General features: G+C 50.3%; 1 pseudogene across 1 annotated transcript; it reads right to left on the bottom strand.

The window, feature by feature from the left end:
- Positions 1-4,667: 4,667 nt before the first annotated feature.
- LOC309636406 (thimet oligopeptidase-like) lies at positions 4,668-8,866 on the bottom strand (annotated as a pseudogene). Its single transcript, XR_014268516.1, has 4 exons — positions 8,762-8,866; positions 5,786-6,008; positions 5,216-5,585; positions 4,668-5,136 (listed from the first exon to the last, which is right to left on the bottom strand). The product of XR_014268516.1 is annotated as a thimet oligopeptidase-like (transcript).
- Between the last annotated feature and the right edge of the window lie 15,258 nt (positions 8,867-24,124).

Genomic DNA, 24,124 nt, shown 5'->3' with positions numbered 1-24,124 from the left:
GGCTATTCCGTGCTGAGCTATGCTGTGAGCGTTATCAAATAGATACTGGATTCTGAGGCCTTTGTTCACGAACAAAAAAGAATATAAAATATCTGATTACCACAACTAAGGAGCCAGCCTGTGGCAACTAAGACCCGGCACAATTAACTAACTAACTGACTAACTATTTTTTAAAATCTCATTAATATGTTTTTAATATGATTTTTTAAATTTTATTTATTTATTTATTTATTTATTTATTTTATTTTTGGCTGCGTTGGCTCTTCCTTGCTGCGTGCCTGCTTTCTCCAGTAGCGGCGAACGGGGGCTACTCTTGGTTGCGGTGCATGGGCTTCTCATTGTTTGCGGTGCGTGGGCTTCTCACTGTGGTGGCTTCTCTTGTTGTGAAGCACGGGCTCTAGGCACGCGGGCATCCATAGTTGTGGCTCGCGTGCTCTAGAGTGCAGGCTCAGTAGTTGTGGTGCACGGGCTTCGTTACTCCGCAGCGTGTGAGAACTTCCCAGACCAGGGCTTGAACCCTTGTCCCCTGCATTGGGAGGCAGATTCTTAACCACTGCACCAACAGGGAAGCCCGAGCTCTAACCTTTTAAAAAATGTGTTCCTTCCACCTTCATGGAGCAGGCGTAGGGGATGGGGAGGAGTGAGAACCCTTTTGGCAGGGGTCCGGTCGCTACCCCGGACGAGGATGGGGGAGGATCTAAGAGGTGTCACCGGGCCACAGTCGACCCCCAGTGACAGGTAACAGCTGAACTGCTGCCCCTTGCTGCCCCAGGACTTGAGCTCAGGTCCCGGGGCGGCTGGAGAAACGCACTGTTTTTGGTGAGATGGTCTTACTTACTGTGTGGAGCTGCTCCGGCTGCTCCGGCTGCCCCGGCGCCCGCACCCCTGCAGGGCCCTGTGCCCGTCCTCCCTGCCCCTTGCCCAGGGCTCGGGGAACAGCAGTATCTGTGGGGCAACCTGCTTCCAAGTCCTTCAGTGACAACGGAGGAGTGGGAAAGGGCTGGGCTGTCGGGGAACCTAGGCATGCAACACCTGAGGTCAGCTCTGGGGGCTCACGTGAGGGCAGGGACTGGGGGAGTACAGCCGGTGAGCTGAGGGGCCTCCAGCCGGCGTCAGTCTGGGCCCTGGACCCAGGGAAAGGTCTCACCCTCTCAGTCCTGACCTGCCGCTCGGGAACCCTGTGGCCCACCAGCCCAGGACCTGTGGCGCCCGCCACGGACTGCCCGGCACACGGCTGGGGTGCCAACGCCACACCTGGATTTTGCACGGGGACCATCAGGGGTCTCGGTGCACGGGAAGACGAGCAGCCCCCAGGCCCTGACACGCCTCTTCCATGTCCATTGAGAAGCGCCGGATGGAAGGCCGGCTGTGGTCCTTTTCGAGCCCCAGGGAATTCGCAGGAACAGCCCTCCCTGCCATGGGGTGCCTGCCCACCAGCTCTGGGCCTGCGACCAGCCCAGAATACACAAGGCACAGAAGTGGGTGCAGGGAGCTGAGCCAGGTCTGCAGAAGAGCAGACACCACAGCCTTGTCCACAGCCGACTGGCCCAGGGCGGATGAGAAGGGGCGGGCAGTCTGAGGGGAGGACAGAACGTGGCACAGCCTGCCTGCCTGGGCCCCGGGGAGAAGGTCGGGGTGCTGCCTGCGCCCTCGCTCCGTTGCCTGGCGGCCTTTGTGGGGTCGAAGGGCTGGAGGCAGGGCTCCCGAGGAGTTCAAAGGCCAGGGAAGGACACACGGGATGGTCCAGACCCACCCTTCCGCTCCAGTGGGGCAGCACCCTCTCTGAATTCCTACTGCCACCAAAACACATTCCTAAGGCCTTTGGGCAGAATTGCCAGGACCCAGGAAGGCGGCCCCTTGCTGTGGTCCAGACTTCACCAGCTGCCGATGAGCGGAGGGAGCCAGCCAGCCGGCCGTGAGCAGGAGGACAGGGCACGGGGACAGGGAGAGCCACAGCCGGGCTTCCCGCAGCTGTGCCCACCGCCAGAACCAGCTGCAGCCAATCACAGCCCCCAACATGCCAAACACTGCCTGGCGAGAGGCCAGCAGGAACCTGACACCTCCTCACTGGAGAGCTGGCCCGGCCGGGGTTGGGGGAGCCATCCCAGTCTGAACTCATCCCACAGCTCAGCCATCTCCCAGTGACCCAGACGCTACACCAGCAGAGAGCAGCCTGCAATGGCCGGCCACAGGGCTGATCCCCGACCAAGGTCAGAACTCCCCCCAGTGTGACAGCCCCCATGCCGCTCCTGTGGTGGAAGGGACCGCAGGCAGAGACCAGGAGTGGAGTGTTTTTATTAATGGCTGCGTTTTCAAAGAACCGTTTTGTAAGCAGGAAAGCTCCCCAGGAAGGGATTGCATTAGTGCAACCAGGGGGAGCCTTGACGCCAGGCTTTCCATACATGTCCAGGTGGAGACTTTTGGCCGCCAGGGACTCAGGGGCTGGGAGGACACGCGGCCCCTCCCCCATCCCGGCGGGGCGCTAAGGCACCCGGCCCGCCTGGGTGGGTAGAACCCCGTGCCGTCAGCAGGCCGGCGGCTTGCAGCCCTCAACCTGCAGCCCTTTGCTCAGGAGGAATGCGTCCTGCGTGGGGTCGCAACCCAGGAAGAACTTCACCATACCCTTGGCATCCTCGGAACCACCTGGCCTCAAGATAGAGCTTCTGTAGTCCATGGCAGCCTGGCGAGAGGGGGCAGGGCTGCAGGAGGGTGGAGCTCCACCTTCACTGAGGGTGTGGGTGTGGCCACCTCTGCTGTGACTGAACAAAGGGCAGGGGAGCAGGAGGTCCAGGGCAGGGCCCTCAAGAGCCTGGCAGGCCCAGGCGGGCGGCACAAGCATCTAGGCCAAGGCCAAGGACCTCCGTGTTGGTCTGCGTGGCAGGACGGCCTCTCACCTTGCCACTCAGGACGCCCTCCTGCTTGAAGCGTGTGTGGAACGTGTCCACGGAGTACACCTCGCTGCACAGGTAGCCATAGGACTGGGCGTGTATCTTCCTGCCAGGCAGCCGAAGGTCGCAGGCAGGTGGGTCCCTTGGACAAATGCGGAGAGGCTCCTGCCCAGCCCCCTGGCTGCTCAGTGCCCCTTCCCCAGAGCGGGGGCCTCCAAACAACCCTGTCTGTCCCCTGCCACTAGAGGGAGTATTGGCCCAACACTTGTAGAAAACGGAGACCTTGTGGGCAACTCAGTGGAGGGACACAAATCAATCTTTGCCGACTTTCTGCTGAAGCTCACGAGGGTTCACCCCTAAGCCTCTTACAAGGTCAGCTGCCGAGGCTCTGAGGGATGAGTCAGAGCTCGCCCTCCAGCACGGGGAGAGCGTGGGTTAAAGTGCTCACCAGGGAGTGAACCGCGTGTCCGCACCGACACGCACGGGCAAACCTCGTCGACGTGTTCCGTCCGGGATATGGAGCCCTCTCCTGCCTCTTCTAGGCTCTCCATAAAGCACGTGCAGATGCGCCCACCCCACCCTCAGACTCCGTGGGCCACAGCTGGAGGAACCAGCCAAGGAACCGAGGCAGGAAGAGGCCAGAGGTCACCGGGCCTCGGCCAGAGCCTGTCAGTCGGTCCCCTTTCACACACCACCAGATGATCCTCTTGACCTGGGCCGTAGCCACCAATCGACCGCTAAGGTGGGCCCGGCTCGCGCTTGGCTACCTGGCATGACTGGGCCCCTGAGGATCTCCTGGCAGAGGCGGGCATTCTTCTGGGCCGGGTCTGTGGGCGTCTGCATGTGCAGGGCCTGGTCCACCTTGGCCAGGACGATCTGGAACAGGTTGAATAAGCCTGGGGGGGGTTGGAAGGAGACGGGGGGATGGCACTGTGTCCAGGCCGCGCTTTCCAGGCGGGCGGTCCGGGCGCCCCCTTCCCTTCCCTCGGCCTGGGCGCACCTGGGTTGGCCTGCTGGGACTTGATGAGCTTGTCCCGCAGCCCCTGGGGGATGGTGCTGCCCGTGCCCCACCGAGACTGGCATCAGCACCAAGGCCTCACAGGATGTGGTGCCCCCGGCCCCAGAGCCTTCCCTCTGGTTCTCATCACCGGCTGTCACCAGACTCGCAGGCAACGTGCCTTTCTTTTTTTTTTCTTTTTTCCGGCCCTCAGCCATGCAAAGGGGTGAAGCCCTGCCACTTGCTGACATGTGGATGGACCCTGAGAACACGATGCTCAGCGAGAGAAGTCAGACACAGAAGGACACACAGGGTGTGACCCTACTGAGGGGAAACGTCCAGAACAGGTAGATCCACAGAGTCAGAGAGTGGGTTCCTGGTTGTCAGGGGCTGGGGAGGGGAGGGAGTGATAACTAAGGAAGTGAGGGACATTTTTGGGCTGATGGAAATGTTCCAAAACAGGACAGTAGTGATGGCTGCACAGCTCAGGAAACTGTCCCCACGCGCTCCGGTGCAGCCTGTGAAAACATCGCTCTCAGGACGAAGGGCTGACCGCAGGAAGACTGAACGAGCAGTGGGCCCTGGGCCCAGACGCTCAGCTGGGCCACCCCCCGAGTGGGGAAGTCACTGGGACTTGCTGGGCCTCCACCGAGACTGGCAGCAGCCCCAGGGCATCACAGGGCACGGCGGTTCTGGTCCCAGAGCCTTCCCTCTGGTTCTCATAACCGCCTGTCACCAGACTTGCATGCAATGTACCTTTCTTTTCTTTTGTCTTTTTTAAAGGCAACTCTTGAGTACATGTACTTAACATGCAAGGAACCAGTCCTGACTCCTTGATCTGGGGCTTCCAGCCTCCAGAGTCTTGAGGACATGCATTTCTGTTGTTTATGCGCCCAGTGCGTGGGTTTTGATGATGGAAGCTGACACCGAGGCCGTCGCCACGTGCGTGGTGACATCAGTGGAAGAATCCCGTGGCGAGGACCTGCCAGAGGACCACGCGCTCCCGGGCCCTCCCCGGCCCCTGCCCGGAGCCCCGCGCCCGCACCCACCTGGGAGCGGAGCTGGTGCATGGCTTGCCAGAACTCGTGGGAGTAGGTCTCCAGCTCATCGTGCTGCAGCAGGGAGGGCGGGTCGGGCGTGGGCTTGGTGAAGTTGGTCACCATGGCCATGATGGTGACCTGGCGGTTCCCATCCTGTTGCAGGCAGCCCAGCTGCAGGCCGAAGCAGGCCGCGTGCCCGGACTTCCCTTCCCTGGGGAGGGACGCGGGGTGAGGCCCAGCTTCCGCAGAGGAGCTCCGGCCCATGGCAACAGGTTCCCGCACACACGCACCGAGGGTAGAGGTCCAGGTAGAACTTGCCGATGGATGACCTTGCCCGAGGCCGCGTCCCAGACTGTGTAGAGCCTCACGTCTTCGTGACAGACGTTGGCGCCCTCCTCCAGGTTGAAGGTCAGCCGCAGCAGCTCCTGGGAGATGCCCAGCAGCCCGCGCGTGACCACCTGCATGGGAAAGGACTCATTGAGCAGGTACTGGTTCTCGTGGTAGTGTGTCTCCTCTCCCTGGTTCATGTAGTAGCGCAGGTCCAAGGTGTTGATGGGCCTGTCAAAGTGCAGGCCCCGCCTCTGGCACTCAGCCTTCTTTAGCTCCAGGATCACGGCCGCTCCTGCTCTCCGAGGGGCTTCAGCTTCTGGGCCAGCTCATCTGCGGGTGGAGGGAAGAGGCTCGGCTACGACCCTGTGGCACCCCCCAGTCGCCCCCCACCCTGCACCCCTCGAGGAAGAATGAAGGGTCTGGGAAGGCGACCCCCAAGGGCTGACACAGTGGGGTCTCAGGCAGCACCACGTCCAGTTAAGGTCCGCCTGACGCCCTCCCCACTGGGACTCAGGTGGAGGCGGGTTTACCTAGGAAAGTGGCCACCACCTGGCTGGTCTTGGCCATGTTCATCTCCAGCACGGAGTCGGCATGCGTGCTGAATCCCAGCAGGCAGGACTTCTGGGCCTGCAACCTCACCAGCTCCCCGAGGATCGTGCAGTTCTCTTGGAACCCAGAGACGGCCGGCGCTGGGGACCGTGGGCCATGCCCTCCCCGTGGGGCCCCGGACCATGTCTCTGTGGGTGGGCACGGCTCTCAGGTCACTGGCGGGCACAGCCAATCCCCCTCCCACCTCCTCCTGGCCCGGATTTCTAGACACTTTTGTGCTGTCCTAACACGTGGTCTTTATTAACACAGGTCCTTTTGGAACCAGAAATGGCGTGAACCGTGATGGGCTCTAAGGCCAAGGGCAGGAAGAAATGCGGCCAGGCTCTCCAGGAGCCACCCAGGGGCCTCCCTGAGCTCAACAATACAAACTCGGCTGCTGTGCAGAGAGCAGCTCATCCCCACGGCGCCCAAACACCAAGCCCCTGGACGGCAAGACGCCTGTTGCTACAGGTGGCCCGTGGCTCGCTGTTGAGGCCCGGCCCTAGGCGTACGCCACCTTCTCTGGAGCCACCTCTCCAGTTCTGCGGTGGGGTTCTCCTGGAAGCCCCCAGTCACCACAGGACAAACGTGGCCTGTCTGCAGCCCAAGAAGGTGGGGACACAGGACTGTCCCCCGTGCCCCCTGCCTCACCCATGAGGCCCAGCAAGCACCAGAGGTGTCTGCGGGGAAGATGAAGGGCTTGCACACAGCCCCCATCTACTGAAGATGCTAAACGGCAGAAGCACAGACTGCAGCCACATGCGGTATGGACCAAACACAAGTGTCCTTGCAGGAACCGATGTCTGAATGTCAAGGCCGTGCCCGGGCCACAGTGAGAAGGCCCAGACCCCACGCAAGGCACAGAGAGGGGATGGGGGGAACACCTTCGAATCTGAGCTCATCAGGCATCACCCCAGAGGGAGAGGGAGAGGGAGAGGTAGAGAGGCAGAAGGAGATACGGAGGGAGAGAGAGGGAGGGAGAGACTTCTTTCCCTTCCCTGGGAGTTCTTTAGTGTAGCCAAGGCTGAAAACCACTGCATTTCGGGAGATGGGTCCCCGTATAAAAGTGAAATTGTAGCTCATGTCATTATCGACACATATTAAAAAGGCCCAAAATTTTGGGAAGTCAGGGAGGGGAGCAGGAGGCTGCCTTGTAAACGAGGAGAGATTGGGCGTCAGAGAAGGGGCCTGTGCAGCCCGCTGCCCAGGGCCCCGTAGACTTCATCTCCCATCTGTGGTCCAGGGCTGGAAGTCAGCGGGGAGGTCAGGCCATCCAAGCATCAATGTTGACTTCAGGGCTGATCTAAAAGGTGCCTGGTGTATGTTGAAGCAGAAAAAAGAGAAAGCAGTGGGGAGAATATGGGAGGGGGAGGGAGTCCCCCTCCTCAGCCCTTCCCCCTCTCTTCCTCCCTCCCTCTCCCTCCCTGCCTCTCACTCTCCCTCTGCCTCCATCTCTCCCTCTGCCTCTCTCTGTCCCTTCCTCTCCCTCTCTCCTTCCCTCTCTCCCTGTCCCTCTTTCCCTGTCCCTCTCTCCCTCTCCCTCTCCCTCTCTCCCTCTCCTCCCTCTCCCTCTCCCTCTCCCTCCGTCTCTCCATCTCCTCACTCCCTCCCAGAGAGGGAGAGACAGAGGGAGAGGCAGAGACGAGGGAGAAGGTGACAGGGAGAGGGAGAGGGAGGGGGCAGAGAGGGAGAGGGAGAGGGGAGAGAGGGAGAGGGAGAGAGGGAGGAAAACAGGGAGAGAGAGGGAAGGAGACTTCTCTCCTTCCCTCTCTCTCCCTGTTTTCCTCCCTCTCTCCCTCTCCCTCCCTCCCTCTCTCTCCCCCCTCTCCCTCTCCCTCCGTCTCTCCCTCTAGAGACGGAGGGAGAGGGAGAGGGGGGAGAGAGAGGGAGGGAGGGAGAGGGAGGTAGGGAGGGGAAGAAGGGGGGAGGGTGATGGACGGAGGGAGAGGGAGAGAGGGTGAGGGAGAGAGGGAGAGAAGGAGGAGAGAGGTAGAATGAGAGAGGAAGAGACCTCCCTCGCTCTCCCTCTCTCCCTCTCCCTCGCTCCCTCTCGCTTTCCCTCTCCCTCTTTCCTCTCCCTCTTCCCTCTCCCTCTTTCCTCTCCCTCTTCCCTCTCCCTCTCTCCCTCTCCCTCCCTCCCTCTCCCTCCCTCTCCCTCTGAGTCTCCCTCCCTCACACTCTGTCTATCCTCTCTCAGGAAGGAGTGGGAGCAGGAGGGAAGGAGAGTCAGAGAGGGAGAGGGAGAGAGAGACAGACAGACAGACAGAGACAGAGAGAGAGGAGAGGAAGCAGGGAGAAAACAGAGAAAGAACACACCATCTACATTTCTGTCAAATGACACCAGGGATCCTTACATAACCAGGAGAAAATTACACAGCGAGGCTCTTTCTCAGCTGGAACTGGAACTGCAGACGGGGCCAAACACCACCAGGCTGGCCACACATGTCCAGACGCTGCCCCAGTCCTGTGAGTCCGGTCAACAGGGCTCTGAGTGTCTGCTCCAAGGAGCTGGGGTTCACCCTCTCACCCGGGAGGCCGGGCCAAGCCAGTAGGGCCCCGGGCTGGACACATAGGGGAAAAAACATCCCCACAGGACAGCTTGTGCGAGCAGATTCAGCTGCCAGATGCTAGAGGTCTGGGATTCACCCTGTGGCCCGTGAAACCCAGGAGCCACGAGGGTCTTGCATCGTGATTCCTGTCCATTGGACTGTCAAGTTTATGTAGGGAATCTTGGAAACAGTGGTAACAAGACTGAATTGGAACGAGCTTTAGGCTATTATGGACCTCTCTGAAGTGTGTGGGTTGCTAAAAACCCTCCCGGCTTCGTTCTTGTTGAACGTGAAGATCCCCGAGATGCAGCCGATGCTGTCCTAGAACTAGATGGGAGAACACTATGTGGCTGCCGAGTAAGAGTGGACCTGTCGAATGGGGAAAAGAGAAGTCAAAATCGTGACCGCCTCCTTCTTGGGGTCGTCGCCCTCGAGATGATTATCGGAGGAGGAGTCCTCCACCTCGCCACACATCTCCAAGATGGAGAAGCTTCTCCCTCAGCCAGAGCAGGTCCCTTTGTAGATATGGGAGAAGAGAGAGATCACTGTCTCCGGAGAGAAATCACAAGCCCTCCCAATCTTTCTCTAGGTCTCCTAGCCGATCTAGGTCAAATGAAAGGAAATAGAAGACCACTTTGCAAGAGGAGTGGTGTACAGGAAATAACTTCATTTGACAGGAGTATGTACAGAAAATTCAAGTTTTGTTTGAGACTTCCGAAGCTTGGTGCACTTTTTAAATGTTTTAGCTGTTCACATTTGTTTGTCTCTTGGGACAGTGACACATAAAGGTGTCATTCTCTATGGTTTGAAATGGGTCCTATGAGGCATGTAATATGAAGAATTGTTCCCTTACAATGTTCCCTTAAGCAAAATTGAATTTGCTTTGAACTTTTGTTCTTGCCTACACTGATAATAAAACTCTGACTCTTGCCCAGCTAAAGTGTGATGTTTACTATTATGGAAACAACACTGGCAAACATTGAAAAGGCTTTCTGTAGCTGGGATATGGTATGCAGCTGTAGTTAAGCAAGCAGTCTTTAAAGGGTGCTGTGAACACAAGCGAGCAGGTAAAAATGAAAGCTGCACCCTTACCCTAGATTAGAGGTTTAAAAATTCCACTAGTCTTCACACCGGACAAGAGGTTGTCCAGTGACTTTAGAATCGAAGAAGTTTCAAGAAAGTTAGTTTACCTTTGATTTAGGTCATAAGTCCCCTGTGTGATTGCTGTACATGAATACATAGCTCTTTGTAATATTACTTGGGAATTTGAGAGTATTCAAGACACCAATGTCCTGCCAGATTAAGAGTATATTGTAGAGCTGAACTTTGAGTTACTGGGCAATTTTTTTTTCAGGCTGTCATTTGTAATACGTTTTGTGACAATCCTTGGGATTAAAATTTTGATTCCAAAAGAAAAAAAAAAGAATCCGCCTGCCAATGCAGGGGACGCGGGTTCGAGCCCTGGTCCGGGAAGATCCCACGTGCCGCAGATCAACTAAGCCTGTGGACCACAACTACTGAGCCTGCGCTCTAGATCGTGGGAGCCACAACTACTGATCCCCCGTGCCACAACTACAGAACCCGGCACGTCTAGAGCCCATGCTCCGAAACGAAAGAAGGCACCGTAATGAGAGGCATGTGCCCACAATGAAGAGGAGCCCCCGCTCGCCGCAACTAGAGAAAGCCCGCGTGCAGCAACAAAGACCCAACGCAGCCAAAAATTAATTAATTAATTAATTTTTAAAAGAAGACCGCCATTGGGACGGCTGGGGGACAGCTCCACGCTCTGCTTCCCGAGGGGGGCCTGCACCCGGGGACTCAGGAGGTGCCCTTGCTCCTGGCAATGCATCCAGAGGCCCCAGCGCAGGAAAAGCACACATGGCATCCACGTAGGGAGGCCGGGCCCGGGGAGCACACTGGGTCTCCCTGGTACTATTCTTGCCACTTCCCTACAGGTGTGAAGTTTTCAAAATAAAACATTTGGGGAAGAGGGCAGAAGCTGAAAAAGCCGCCCAGGCCCCAGCCCTTCAAGACCCCAAGCCGGGTCAGGTGCGGGAGGACCCTGTGAGATTAAAGAAACTACACAGAGAGTAGGGGCGGGGCGGGGTCTCGAGGGACAACCTCCTTCGGGGCAGAATCTCGGTAGACAGACCGCCACCTTCCCCTAAGAAGGATCCAGAACCTTGGGACCCAAACACTCTGAGCACCTCAGGAAAAGAAGGCCCTCCAGGGGACAGGGCACACGGACGCCTCTCGACGACCCCGCGGGGCCCGCATGCACCCAGCTCCTCGCCCGTGAATGTCAGGAAGGTCACGTTCCCGTTCAGGTTCTTGTTGAAGTCGATGCACAGGAGACTCAGCCTCTTTTGTTTATTTTTTAAAAATTAAAAAATTAATTTATTAATTAATTTATTTTTGGCTGCATCGGGTCTTTGTTGCTGCACACGGGCTCTCTCTAGTTGTGGCGAGCGGGGGACACTCTTCGTTGCGGTGAGCAGGTTTCTCAGTGTAGTGGCTTCTCTTGTTGCGGAGCATGGGCTCTAGGTGCACGGGCTTCAGCAGTTGTGGCAAACAGGCTCAGTAATTGTGGCTCATGGGCTCTAGAGCACTGGATCAATAGTTGTGGTGCACGGGCGTAGCTGTTCCGTGGCATGTGGGATCTTCCCGGACCAGGGCTCAAACCCATCTCTCCAGCATTGGCAGGTGGATTCTTAACCACTGCGCTAACAGGGAAGTCCTCAGCTTCTTCTTCTTTTTTTTTTTTTAAACATCTTTATTGAAGTATAATTGCTTTACAATGGTGTGTTAGTTTCTGCTTTATAACAAAGTGAATCAGTTATACATATACATATGTTCCCATATCTCTTCCCTCTTGCATCTCCCTCCCGCCCACCCTCCCTATCCCACCCCTCTAGGTGGTCACAAAGCCCTGAGCTGATCTCCCTGTGCTATTCGGCTGCTTCCCACTAGCTATCTATTTTACATTTGGTAGTGTATATATGTCCATGACACTCTCTCACCCTGTCACATCTCACCCCTCCCCTTCCCAATATCCTCAAGTCCATTCTCTAGTAGGTCTGTGTCTTTATTCCCGTCTTGCTACTAGGTTCTTCATGACCTTTTTTTTTCCCCTTAGATTCCATATATATGTGTTAGCATACTGTATTTGTTTTTCTCTTTTTGACTTACTTCACTCTGTATGACAGACTCTAACTCCATCCACCTCACTACGAATACCTCCATTTCAGTTCTTTTTATGGCTGAGTAATATTCCATTGTATATATGTGCTCAGCTTCTTCTTGATGCTCTTGATTTTCTGAAGGAAGAAGACGGCCGTAAAATCGGGGGGCAGGGGCACGGACGGAGGTTCAAGGAAAAGAGGCGGATGAGGTGGACAAGAGGAGGGAGATGGGAAAGAAAGGGCCTCGGGTCCTAACTGTTAAGACCCTCCTCAGGAGTTACCCCAAGGGGACAGCCTAAGCTTCAGCCATTTCAAAGGAGCTAAGTTTCTGTCCCTTCAGGGTCTATCTGGTTTGCAGAAACAGGTAGAAATGGACCAGCCTGGTGGAGGGAGCGACGTGGGGCGCAGAGGAAAGGGCCGGTTCCCCGGGGCACCTGCCGGGCCAGCAGCAGGCGGGGCGCCTCGAGGACCTGCCCAGGCTGCGCCCTCTGCCCAGCCCAGGACTCAGTGCGCCTGGCCCCGCTCCCGGGCTGAGCAGACGTGCCTGTCCGAGGACAGGAGGGGCGCTGGGGAGCATGCCCACTGGCTCTGCCAGGAGCAGGGGCTCATCGGGCACGCCTGGCTCAGAAACAGCCCGAGGGACGCCGGGCCTCTGCGGGCAGCAGGTGCTGTGCCGGGCACTGGCCTCCCTGCATCCTCACGGCCCCACCGGCCACGACTGGGCAGGAGCACAGGGCGCCCTGGGAGGGCGGGGCGGCACTCAGGACCCCGCCCTGCGCCAGCAGGCCGCCTCTCCTAGGCGCCCCCCTCCACGGGCGTCCCCGTTGTCCCTCGGGCCAGTGGTTCTCAAGTGTCAAGGCAGTCTGCGCAGCCCCACTGTCCACACCCTCACCTCCCCCAGCCTCGAAGCTCCATGTGCCTGCCGCTCCGGAGGACTTCGGGGCCCACGTGCCCAGGCCCCACCCTGGATGCCGGAGTCCCACAGTCCTCTGAGTCCCGGTTTCCTCCACCGCAAGGCACAGCACCGGCCGAAGCGGGACAGCGTTTGTGTCGAGGAACAAGAACTGTCGCTGAGCCCTGGGTCGGGTCTGGTACCCGCGTTCACCACGTCTGTCACTTTCTGACGCAAACCAGCCAGCGCAGGGCTGCACCCCAGCCCCTTCTGTACGGGGCTCCCACACTCGGGGCCACCTTCCCCCTGCCCTCATCACCCCGGAGAGGCCCGGAGCCCTGGGGTCATTCTAGCCAATCCTGAGCCTGCTCCATCCCCAGCACCCACACATCAGGCTCCAGTCCCCAGCCACCCCTTCCCTCATTCCTGCCAAACTCTCGTGCTCCGGGGAGGCCCTAGGTGATGAGGCGTGCCCCTGCCCAGAACCATGAGTGACAAGCTCTTTCCTCATCTGCTGGCCTCACTGTTCTCTGTCCTCCACACAAACCAACTCGGTCAGCCCTCACGACCACCTGTGAGGGGGTCCTCAGGTCACGCACGTTGCAGATGGTGAACAGGCACAATGGGGTCCAGTGACCGGCCTCTGCGGACCCAGCCAGTTGGTGGTAGACCTGGGTCTGATCCCAGCCATCAAGATGTGTGTAGCCGCAGCGTCCCCCGCCACGCACCGAGGTGATGCGCTCGAACATGGGTGGCTCGCAGTGCCCGCCCCCCTCCCCACCCCATGGGGCTGCCTCCCGGGAGGGTCCGGGCTGCCCATCGCCCGCCTGTCCAGGGTGCCGCAGGGACCCCATCCTGCTGGATCAGGAGTGGGAAGAGCTGAGGGCTCTGGGGTCCACGCTGGGGGCAGAGGGGTGTCAGGCAGTTGGAAGGACCTGAAGGGACAGGCCCCCAGGGGGGTGCCCACTGGGAACCCGCGTGGCCGCAGGGCTCAGCCAAGAGAAGAGGGAGGGGGTGAAGGCAGACGCCATGCTCTTCAGCCTCCCGTCGTCCCCAAGCGTCCATGCCCAGCAGGAGCCGCGCTGTGCAGTATGGGAGAAAGGGGTCGGGTCTTGGCTCCCAGTCCTGTCACACAGCTCCTAAATCTAAAGCCACAGGCCGGGTTGCATCTTACAGCCTCCCTGCCTGCCCACCTCCTGGGAGGGGAGAGGGCCAGGGGTTGCAATATGAATCCGTTGCCCATGGCCCCCACTATAATCGTGCTCGTGGAACAAAATCTTGGTAAACACGGGGTTCAGAGAGCTGCGGGGTGGTTGCCTGCAGGGGGCCTGGAAGCCCCGCACCCTGCCCCATGTCTCCCCACCTCCTCCTTCCACCTGGCTGTTTCCTTTATAATAGCCCGGTGCTCTAGTCCGTGAACTGGGTGCCTGTGTTCTGGGGTCCCGCGCTAGCCAACGAATGGAACTCGGGCTGGGGGCGTCGGAACTCCTGACACAGCCTGTCGGCCACAAGCGCAGAGGACGACCTGGACCTGTGGCTGGCGTGGGCCGAGCCCTGACCTGTAGGCTCTGACTCCGGGTAGATGGAGTCAGAACTGAACTGCAGAAACCCGGCAGTCCCAGCGCTGCTGCTGCGGGAGCCCCACGGGCCTGGCGTTGGGACGGAAGCTCTGTGGGAAAGGGGGCTGAGGGTGGAGTAGGCTCGGAGGAGGGGGTCCTTCCTTGAGACGCTCCCACCAAAGCCACGGGGGACGGGGGGCCCGGATGAGGCGGGGGTGGGGCGGGACGCAGCGAGAGGCCCACGCCGCCCGTGCTCTGGGGGAACCCTGTGATCCTGAGGACCGAGTGCACAGCAGGTGCAGAGGGAGCGCTGGTCCACGTGGACCTTCCCTCCTGGGGTTGAGGCGGCAGAGAAATGGGCAGAGGCCGGCACGTGGGGCTCAGGCCAGTCGCTCCCCTACTGTGCAACTTCCTAAAAAAGCAGCCATCGCAGGACTCGGCAACCGCAGTCATGGGCACTTACCCGGGGAAATGGAGACTGAAGTCCACACAGAAGCTGTACACAAACGCTCGCCTGACTGGGAAGAGCCCCAGACCGAAAGCCGCCGGGGGCCTTCCCAGGGCAACGGATGACAGGGGCAGTCATGTCAACGTCAGGATCCTGCTGGGACGCGGACTTGACTTTCACAATAGATGACATTGGGGAAAAGTGGGCAATGTAGTTTCGCTTTCTAGGAAGCTGGCCAACTCCTTTCCAGAGTGGCTGCACTGTCTTCCGCTCCCTCCAGCGACGACTCCCCTGTTCTGTGCTGCCTCGCCAGCACTGGGCACCATCTCCATGTTCTGCTGTGAGCAGAACTTAGGTTTTCTGGGTCTAGGAGAAGCTCCAGAGTAACTCGCTAAGGCCATTAGCGAGTAATTGTTTCCCAATGTGTGGCTATTTCCAGTTAAAACCAAAAGCCACCTAATTATTGCTTTTCCCATAAAAGTAAATACGAAATCTACATTATGTAATTGTACACTTATTTCCCCCTTTGTGTATTCTAATTTCTTCCTGAGAAACCTAAGATGCCATCTTGCAGACTGCCCACAGTGGCTACGATTTGGGCAGCAGCAAAGGTCAACTTTAAACATTTTGCATGTAAAGTGGCTTTGGATACCTTTGGATAGAAAGTACAGTCTGAGCCATTTTACAAAATGTGCGGCCATTTTACAAAACAGCTTGACAGTTCCTGCAAGTGTTAAACAGAGAGTTACCCTATGACCCAGCAGTTCCAGTACTAAATATATACCTAAGAGAAATAGAAACTTATGTCTGCACAAAAGCTTTTACGTGAATGTTCATAGAAGCATATTTCTAAAAACAAAAGGTGGAAAAAATTCAAATGTCAGTCTGACAAATGAATAAACAAAATGTGGAATATCCGTACGATAGAATAGCATTCAGCTATAAAAAGGAATGAAATGTTCCAACATGGATGAACCATGAAAGCATTCTGTAAAGAAGAGCAGCCACTCTCAAAAGATCACATATTGTATGGTCCCATTTATATGAAATGCCCAGAATAGCAAATCTGTAGAGACAGAAAGGAGATTAGTGGTTGCCTAGAGCTGAGAGGGTTGAGAGAATGAAAAAACATTGTTATTGTGTAATGGGTTTCTTTGTGGGGGGACAGAAATCTAAAATTGGATGGTTGTGATGGTTACACACGTCTTTTAGTAGTTACACTAAGAACCACTGAATTGTATACATTAAAGGGTTAAATTATGGTATGTAAATTACATCCCAATAAAGCTGTTAAAATTATAATTTTATATTTATAGATTTGAAAATTCATCCAAAATTACAAATTCTTAAAACATGCAACCTAACAAGACTAACCCAAGAAAAGAAATATCTAAAAAATTTATATCTACTCAAAAAGTTGTTTGTATAATTAAGTGCCTTTACAGAAAATGATTTCCAGGAATAAATGGCTTTCCAAGTAAATTCTTCCAAATATTTAGGGAAGAAAGATTGGTAATCTTACATAAAACCCTTCCAGGAAACAGAAAATAATATATTGCTCAAAATTTTTATAAGCCCAACATAAGCCTCAGATCAAAAGTGAAAAGAATATTACAAGAATAGAATCATAGGCCAGTTTCTCTTTTGAACATGCATGCAAAATTTGTAAATAAAAGCTCAAACTGTATCCATGGTATGTAAAACAGTAATATATCACAATCAAAGTGGCTTTATTCTAGTAATGCAACGTTGGTTTAATGTTCCCACATGAAACTAATCCCAGGAATGAATCAGAGTGGGGGAAAATAGTCATTTAAAAAAGAAGTCTTGGTAATTCCCTGGTGGTCCAGTGGTTAGGACTTGGCGCTTTCACTGCTGGGGGCCTGGGGTTCAATCCCTGGTCAGGGAACAAAGATCCTGCAAGCCATGAGGCAGGGCCCCGAAAAAAATAAATAAAAAAAAGAAGTCTTAACCAGGAGAAGCACAAGAGTGAATAAACATAACAGATAATACCTTATGAAAAGTAGCTGAAGATTATGGAATATTCTAAACTTTTAAAACAAACAGAAATTGCTAAAGATTCAAGAGGATGTGACAAATGTTGTACATAGGCAAAAAATAAAATAAAATAAAATACACAAATGATGGGAACCCAAAAATCCAGATGCCCATGTCCCATCTCTGAAAATCCTCATTCAATGGGTTCTGGATTTCCTCTGTGTTTAAAAACCTACCGGTGATTCTGATACGATTCATAGACACAATGTAAAGCTTCTGCTTTACAGGAAATAATACCAGATTATTTTGTTATTTTATAGTTATATTAACAGGCTGTACTATTGACGGATAAGTCTGATGTCAAAATGCACTCCCCACTAGGGTTAAAAAAGGAACTAGTACTCTCTACTGCTACTTGGTGGCAGCACGCATATATTGCAATGGCAATTATTGTAGGAAGCCAAATTAATGGAGCATTTTAGAATTGGAAGACTACATAGAGGTCACCTAGTCAAACTTCCAACTATTATAGTGTGAAAACTAAGGCCCATATAAATGAAATGATTTATCTCCAAAGAGGGTTAGTGAAAGAGTACGAAATAAAAAATATCTCTGAACTTTTAATTTAGTGCTATTTTTATTAATCTCAATATTAGCTCAAACTTCAGTGTGACAGATTTGGGATTGAATTCTTGCTTGAATTTAGTGGTTGCGTGCCTTTTAGTAAGTTACTACAACACTTTTAACTTCGCTTTTCAGATATGTAAAATGGTGAGCCTTGACTGATACAGTGTATGAGATAGCCTAGCACTGTTCTAAACACATACAAGTATTTAAAATATTTTGGCTCTCATCCCTCTTAAACAATCTCTATCCTCTGAACAATAAAAGTGTCTTTCAGCTAGCAAAGCACCCCAGAGCGGACCACATTCTGGCAAGAGATATAGGATTCCTCTTCTTACTGGAGGTTTCTTTATACCTGATATTTGAACTGCACTGAAACATGAACTTCTCTTTTTTATACTGTATTAATGGATTTGATAGATGAATTTTAAAAAATAATATGCAGGAATTAAGCTGCATTACTCTCAATAAATATAATTCGATAGGGGCGGCTGAATGATAAACAATGTTTGGACAGGGAGTCCATATTGGATATGAACAACCTGTACTCCCATTCGTCTATTAAGAATAAATAGAATCCTTTCAAAATGTGTTTTAAAGGGCAGTTATTTTCTTCTGACTCATTTACTTTACCTGCAAGAAAAAGACAACCTCCTGAATCCTGGTTTAAAAGGCTTTTAATATAAAGCAGATAATTTTTTGCAACATTTCCCAAACTTTCCATTATCAAATTGGCTGAGGCTTCTCAACGACTATCATTTCACAACAATATCTCCATTTTCACCTTCTTTAAAGAATTGGCCTAATAGATGTGCCATTAAAACAGAGCTTCACTCTAAACATATTTTAAAGTTTGTATTCAAACAGAATGAAGAAAACAGGATCAGGGAATTCAGCCATAAAAGTGAATGGATTACTGATACATGCTACATCATGGATGCAACTAAGTGAAAGAAATCAGGCACGAAAGGCCACATGTTGTATGGTTCCATTTCTACGAAATGTCCAGCAGTGGCAAATCCATACACATGGAAATATTATACATTAGTGGTTGCCAGGGGTTTGGAAGAGAGGGAAATAGGGAATGACTGCTTAAAATGGGTGTAGGTTTCCTTTTGGGGTGATGAAAATGTTTTGCAACTGGGCAGTGGTGATAGTTGCACAGCATTGTGACAGTACTAAATTCCACTGAATGGTACAGTGAGTTGTAAAATGATCAAAATGGTGAATTTTGTATTATGTTCATTTTACTACAATAAAAAGGAGAAAGAGTTAGGGAAAGACTTAGAGTTTGGGAAAGTAAGGTGAACTGGTCAAGAAAAAGACAGCTCTACTGTTCAGTTTTCTCTCAGCTCTCCCAGTGCATTAATCCTCAGCAAAACGTAGCCTGAACTTGTAGATGATAGTCATTCAACACAGTCCAGGGAAAAGTAAATAAAATAAAACCCAACTCTTCTTCTTTAACACATCTATGACAGGTTACCTTCCTGCTCAGCCACATGGACATTCATGAGGACGTTTCCATTTAGGTCTCCTCTACTTCAGTATTTTACTCACAGCTCATTCACACGTGTAGGCAACAGCATTCCTTAATTCCATGGACACTGCAGTGCTGGTTGTGATCAGTCTCATGAAAAGAAAAGGAAAGGAGGAAAAAGCCTCCACATTGGCTTGGTGGTCTTGAGATGAAATGGATGCAGAAGACAGCTTGATTGTCAAACTGGAAACTTTTCTTTTCCTTTTCCTTTTCTTTTTATCTCTCCTATCAGGTCTTCTGCCCACTTCCCACCCCCTTCTTTCAAACAGGAAAGACACTAATTAGCTGCTGGTTTTGTTTTGTTTTGTTTTGTTTTTGGTAAAACAACTATTGTTTTAGATTTCTTGTTGTTCGGTTAATGTTATTGTTTTTACTGCCAAATGAGCTTCGGTGTTTGATGTAGGGGGTCTCTTGGGAACTTAACTTTTTCAAGTTTAAGTGGAAAAGCTTTTTTGTTTGAATTGGCTTTTACTGGGTGCTTCAAGATTTGCTCTTGGTTCTTTGACGGGGGACGTTTTATTCCCCCATACAATTCCATGAATACTTTTACACTGGCCCTTAGTTTAATGGCATTTTCTATTTATAAATGTCTTTGAAACACATACTGTCAATTATTTGAGGGTAATGACCATGGCCATTGTTGGCACATCTTAAATGTGCATCGTGTTAATTTTTGAGTGTCATCTGGTCTACCATCAGTGCTTCCCTCTTTCTTTCACCCAGTTTTCTCCTTCATTTCCTTCTCCAAATTTGTCTCATTTTTCTACTTTCCCTTTTGCTTCTCTATTCTTGCTTTCTCTTTCCCATTGCGTCTGTCATTCTTCTTCTTCTTCTTCTCCTCTGACTTCATTATTATGGCCAACCGAAACCTTTTCTAGTATGTTCTCTATCTTCCTTGTCACTTTATTGCCATCCACAAACCCTTACAGAATATTCTTGGTTGACTCCCTTACTTCCTAGCATACCCATGTACTTCATGATCATTTTAGAACATTGAAAAGGGTTGGAATTTTTAAAAATAGGTAATTATAATCAGTCTTCTTTCACCTCTGGCATAAGACTCTTTTTCCTCAATCTGACCATTCTTAAATCTAGAAGCACTCCAGCTCATTGGTCCTCCTTACCCCCATGTCTAGGCCAAAGAACTTGTGAAACCTTAGCCCTGTTTAATACTTGAATTTATCAAAACATAAGAGAGCTAATTCTGCCTAAGGGCACTAAAGAAGAATAAAGTTGCCACAGGTAAACATTTAGTCCAGTTTTATCATGGACTCTAAGTGCCTAGTTGAGTGCTAACCATTAACTCACTTGAACAACAGGGAGCTCATGACACAAACTAACATGTTAATTGTATAGACCCTTCACTTCACCATTACTCAATGTAGCTGATAAACTGCATCCACTTAGCTTAAATAACATGAATGATGGATCTCCTTGTGTATATAAATTGGGAGTTTCTAAAGGTTTCTTTTTCCCCTTGTACAACCACTGACTACCACCTTGCTTGGTCACTGCAATAGAAAATGATGACTAAGAAACACATTATCTCAATATCAGTGGACATAATGTCCTAGTGTTCTACAAAAATCTCAAAATTCTTAATCTAAAAGATAGATCTGCCAATACCTTATTTCCTTATTCTTTGTTAATATAAATACCCAATCACTTTGTTTCACTTTGTTACATTATATACTCTGAAAAGTTTTGGAGGAAGGAATTGATTTAATTTTTTCAATTCAGTCTTACTCACACTTGCTTGACAAACCTATATTCAGCTGATGGACTGTATTTTGTGAAAGGCCAATCGGAGAAATGCTGAGATGGAGCTTAGGATATTTCTTGTTGGGACAGGCATGTGATTATTTTTCTTATAATTCTTTACTGTTTGTCCTAACAGTTGTTACCTTGCAGGATTCAGTTTTTGGTTTTTTTTACATCTTTATTGGAGTATAATTGCTTTACAGTGTTGTGTTAGTTTCTGCTGTATAACAAAGTGAATCAGCTATATGTATACATATATCCCGAGGTTTCAGTTTTAAGCCTTCTGTTTTTACTTGAGTCATTGGGCCTGTTAGAAAGCTCAACAGTTCTGGGGGTCTTCATCTCTTATGTAGTTTCCAGGAGCTCCTGGCACTTACCACTATTTCCTCTTGATTCTTTTCCTCCGACTTCAAACTTCTTACGATTATGAGCTGATTGTTTTCTCAGCCTCTAGTGTCAAAACCAGGTACCTCGCTCATCTTCATTGTCTCAGTTACAAGGTGCAATATTTCCCATGTTTATATGTGTCAAAATATGTCAGGAATTGATACATAGCATATGCTTAATAAAAATTTTATTTCCATTTTTTCTTTTTTCAAAGGTATCCAAACACTGGCAAACTTCTTAAATTGAAAGGAGAGTCATCTAATTTATTCAGCTCATTCAACCATCAATATTGAATATTTGTCTTTTTTCTTACACATATTTCTTGTATTTCAATCGTGACATTCTAGAGCACAGTGAACACATTTATAACTTATTACTGCATTACTACCTTGGCTATTCCTTGACCAAAATTTACTTCATACAACTGACAGCCTAATTAACCTCCTGGAGTTTTTTTTTAACGTATGCATACAAACAATAAACACCAATTGCATCGCTAATAACTGAATTTTTACATCTCTATGCACCCATGTATCCAACACCAGGTCAAGATATTATAAAATATTTCTAACACCCTACAGTGTTGCCTGTTACTTCTTTCTGTTCCCTACTCCCCCAGGGCAACACCTAAACTGACCTCTATCACCATATATGACATACATGGAAACAAACAGTGTGTATTCTTTGGTATCTGGCATTTGGGCACATATCATTATATCAGTAGTTTATTCTTTTATTGTGTTTCCCTGATTTTTTAAACCTAGACATTCATATAGTGTCAAAGAACCACTGATTTCTTAATATTATTATGCTGACCTCCATCTTCAGGGGCTTTCTACATTCTTCCATGTGTCTTTCCACTCACTTTCTCTTCCGTCTAATTATGTTTTATTTAACCCACCTCAGCCAGCCTTTCCCCCATATTCCCCAACACGTAGCACTCTTGTGTTCAGCCAGTTTTGTTCCCTATTCCATAAGCCCTCTGTGCCATTCCTGACACTGTGCCTGTTCCCTGCCCGGAAGGCCTGTTCCCTACCCTCTGCTCTCCTTCCTATATACTTGTTCAAGACTCAGTTTTAATGCTACCTGTTCTAAGCAGTCTTCTCAGAAGAAGCCAGTGCTTTTTGGAATCCCTCTTTAATGAAATCCCATAGCAAGTGTAATCTGTCCTCCCTGATCTGGTAATTAATTATCCATTGTTCCTATCATATAGTGTTTGTTTTTCTTATGTGCTGTTATTGTTTATTTAAGCTGATTATAGTGACTTGAACCAGGAACTCCATCATTTTCCTCCTCATTCTAGTGCAAGTTTCTGTGATATGGAGTTAAACTCCTTTTCCCTCACTTCCCATTCACCCTCAGCACTTGTTAAACATAAAGTACAAGTGAAACTTATTGGTTAACAGGTTTTTGTGGTCCTTGATTCTGGCCCCTAGAGCTAAGCTGCACTTCTGTCGTGCTAATTTGACTGATTCCTTATTGTCACATAATTCAGGAATTAACTAAATCATTACAAATTTACATACATATAAGATATTATTTAAAAAACCAGTGGCTGTCACAAGTTGAGGCCCAGAGGAGAGTGTTGTATGAGGCCTAGTTCGGTGCGGCTCACACTGAACGCTCGAGCCTTCCGATATTCCATTGTAAGTAAGAAAGAGGTATGCAAATATATGCTTAATATTTAACAGTGTTGATAAAAAAGAGAAGAGAGAACGGGACGACAGGTACTTTGAGGGCTTTTTGGAATTCATGAACAATTATGATTGGATGGGGAAAAAGAAAAACCGAGGGCTAACCTCCCACAAATGAGCTCAGGAAGGAGAGATGGGCTCATCTGGTATGCAGGTAGAGAGGTTTGACCTACAGAAACTTAGAAAACCTCAACAATCTGAGCAGTGTTGGCAAGAGGCAAACTAAAGGGCTAACGAAAGTCTGCAAAAGTCTCACACAAAGAACTTTGGCATGGTGTTCATCATCTAGCTAATCCTAACATGCAGACATTTATGAGAGTAAAGTCAGGTCTTTGCCAGAGTGGGTTCCTTATTTGGGCAACTGGGTCAAATGAAGAAAGGCAAATGTAGGCTGTCAGAGTAAATAAGGAGAGGAAAAACAAAAAGAACGAGACATACTATTCATCAGTGATTTCCCACCAATATTCTTAGCCACCCCCTTATCTCCATCTTACTGGTAACACAGGAACTAGACTGAACAATCAGGTAAAAGGTCTCTACAGAAACTGAGGTAATATAGAAAATAAAATAATGAAACATAAAATTGTAAATTTTCTTCCTAGGGGTAGTTGAGATGATAGTTCAGTAATAACATAAGATCAGGTGAAGTCTGAAGAAATTTTAGAAAACCTGGATGAAGTAAGAAAACATCTGTTCGCTGGCATCAGAATGTTAGAGAGACACCAAGACATGTGGGCCAAGTTCTGGAGAGAAGGGAAACACAAACGCAAGCTAGATATTTGGTGCAGCTTTTCTCCTTGAGGCATTTGCTGATTCAAATCTTACAGCCTAGGAGCTGAAAAGCCAAGGAGATCAAAAGACTCTAACTACAGAAGCCAAATGGCAAGAGCTCAAGCTAAAGGCAACAACTAATGGAATGACAAGCTAAGTGTATCTTTAGTCTCACAGGGCTGCAGGAACCATTACATTTAAAGCCTAACAAATACAAGGGTAGTTGGGAATAGGGAGAATCCAAACGTTCACATGGTAATCCCAAAGGGCAACACCCGTAGAGGAAGGACAAGACAGAAATAGACCAACCTTCACACAGACTGAAAGACAGCTTTGAAAGAGCTCAAACTGAGAATGGACTAAGGTTACCAGTCCCTATAGTAACTGTCTGCCATGGGCAAAAGGAAATCTTTTCAAGAGAAAGATACCAACATCCAGAATGTGGAGGTATCTTTATAGTTTCCTAAAATAAGTTAAACCCAATTTTAATATAAAAAATAATTTGACATACCAGGAAAAAGACGAAATGATCAAAAGCTCAAAAAAAAAAAAAAAGAAAGAAAGAAAAACGACTATATAAATAGACACAGGAGGACAAGAGTTAGCAGGCCTTGGTTAAAAAACAACAACAAAACAACTATGATTAAACAAAGAAAATATACACATGGCAAATAAGCGTATGAAAAGATGCTACACATTCCATGTCATCAGTGAATTTTAAATTAGAACAATAATGAGATACCGCTACACACCTATTCAAATGGCTAAAACCCCAAAACTGAAATACCGAAGTTGGTGATGATGCAGAACAATTGGAATTCTCATTTGTAGCTAGCGGGATACTTGGCACTTTCTTACAAAACTAAACGTACTTTTACC

This window comes from Balaenoptera physalus, assembly GCF_965194825.1.
Source record: "Balaenoptera physalus genome assembly, chromosome: 10".
Taxonomy (NCBI): domain Eukaryota; kingdom Metazoa; phylum Chordata; class Mammalia; order Artiodactyla; family Balaenopteridae; genus Balaenoptera; species Balaenoptera physalus.
The sequence above is the reverse complement of the archived record's forward strand: the minus strand, read 5'-3'. Positions and strand labels throughout refer to the sequence as shown.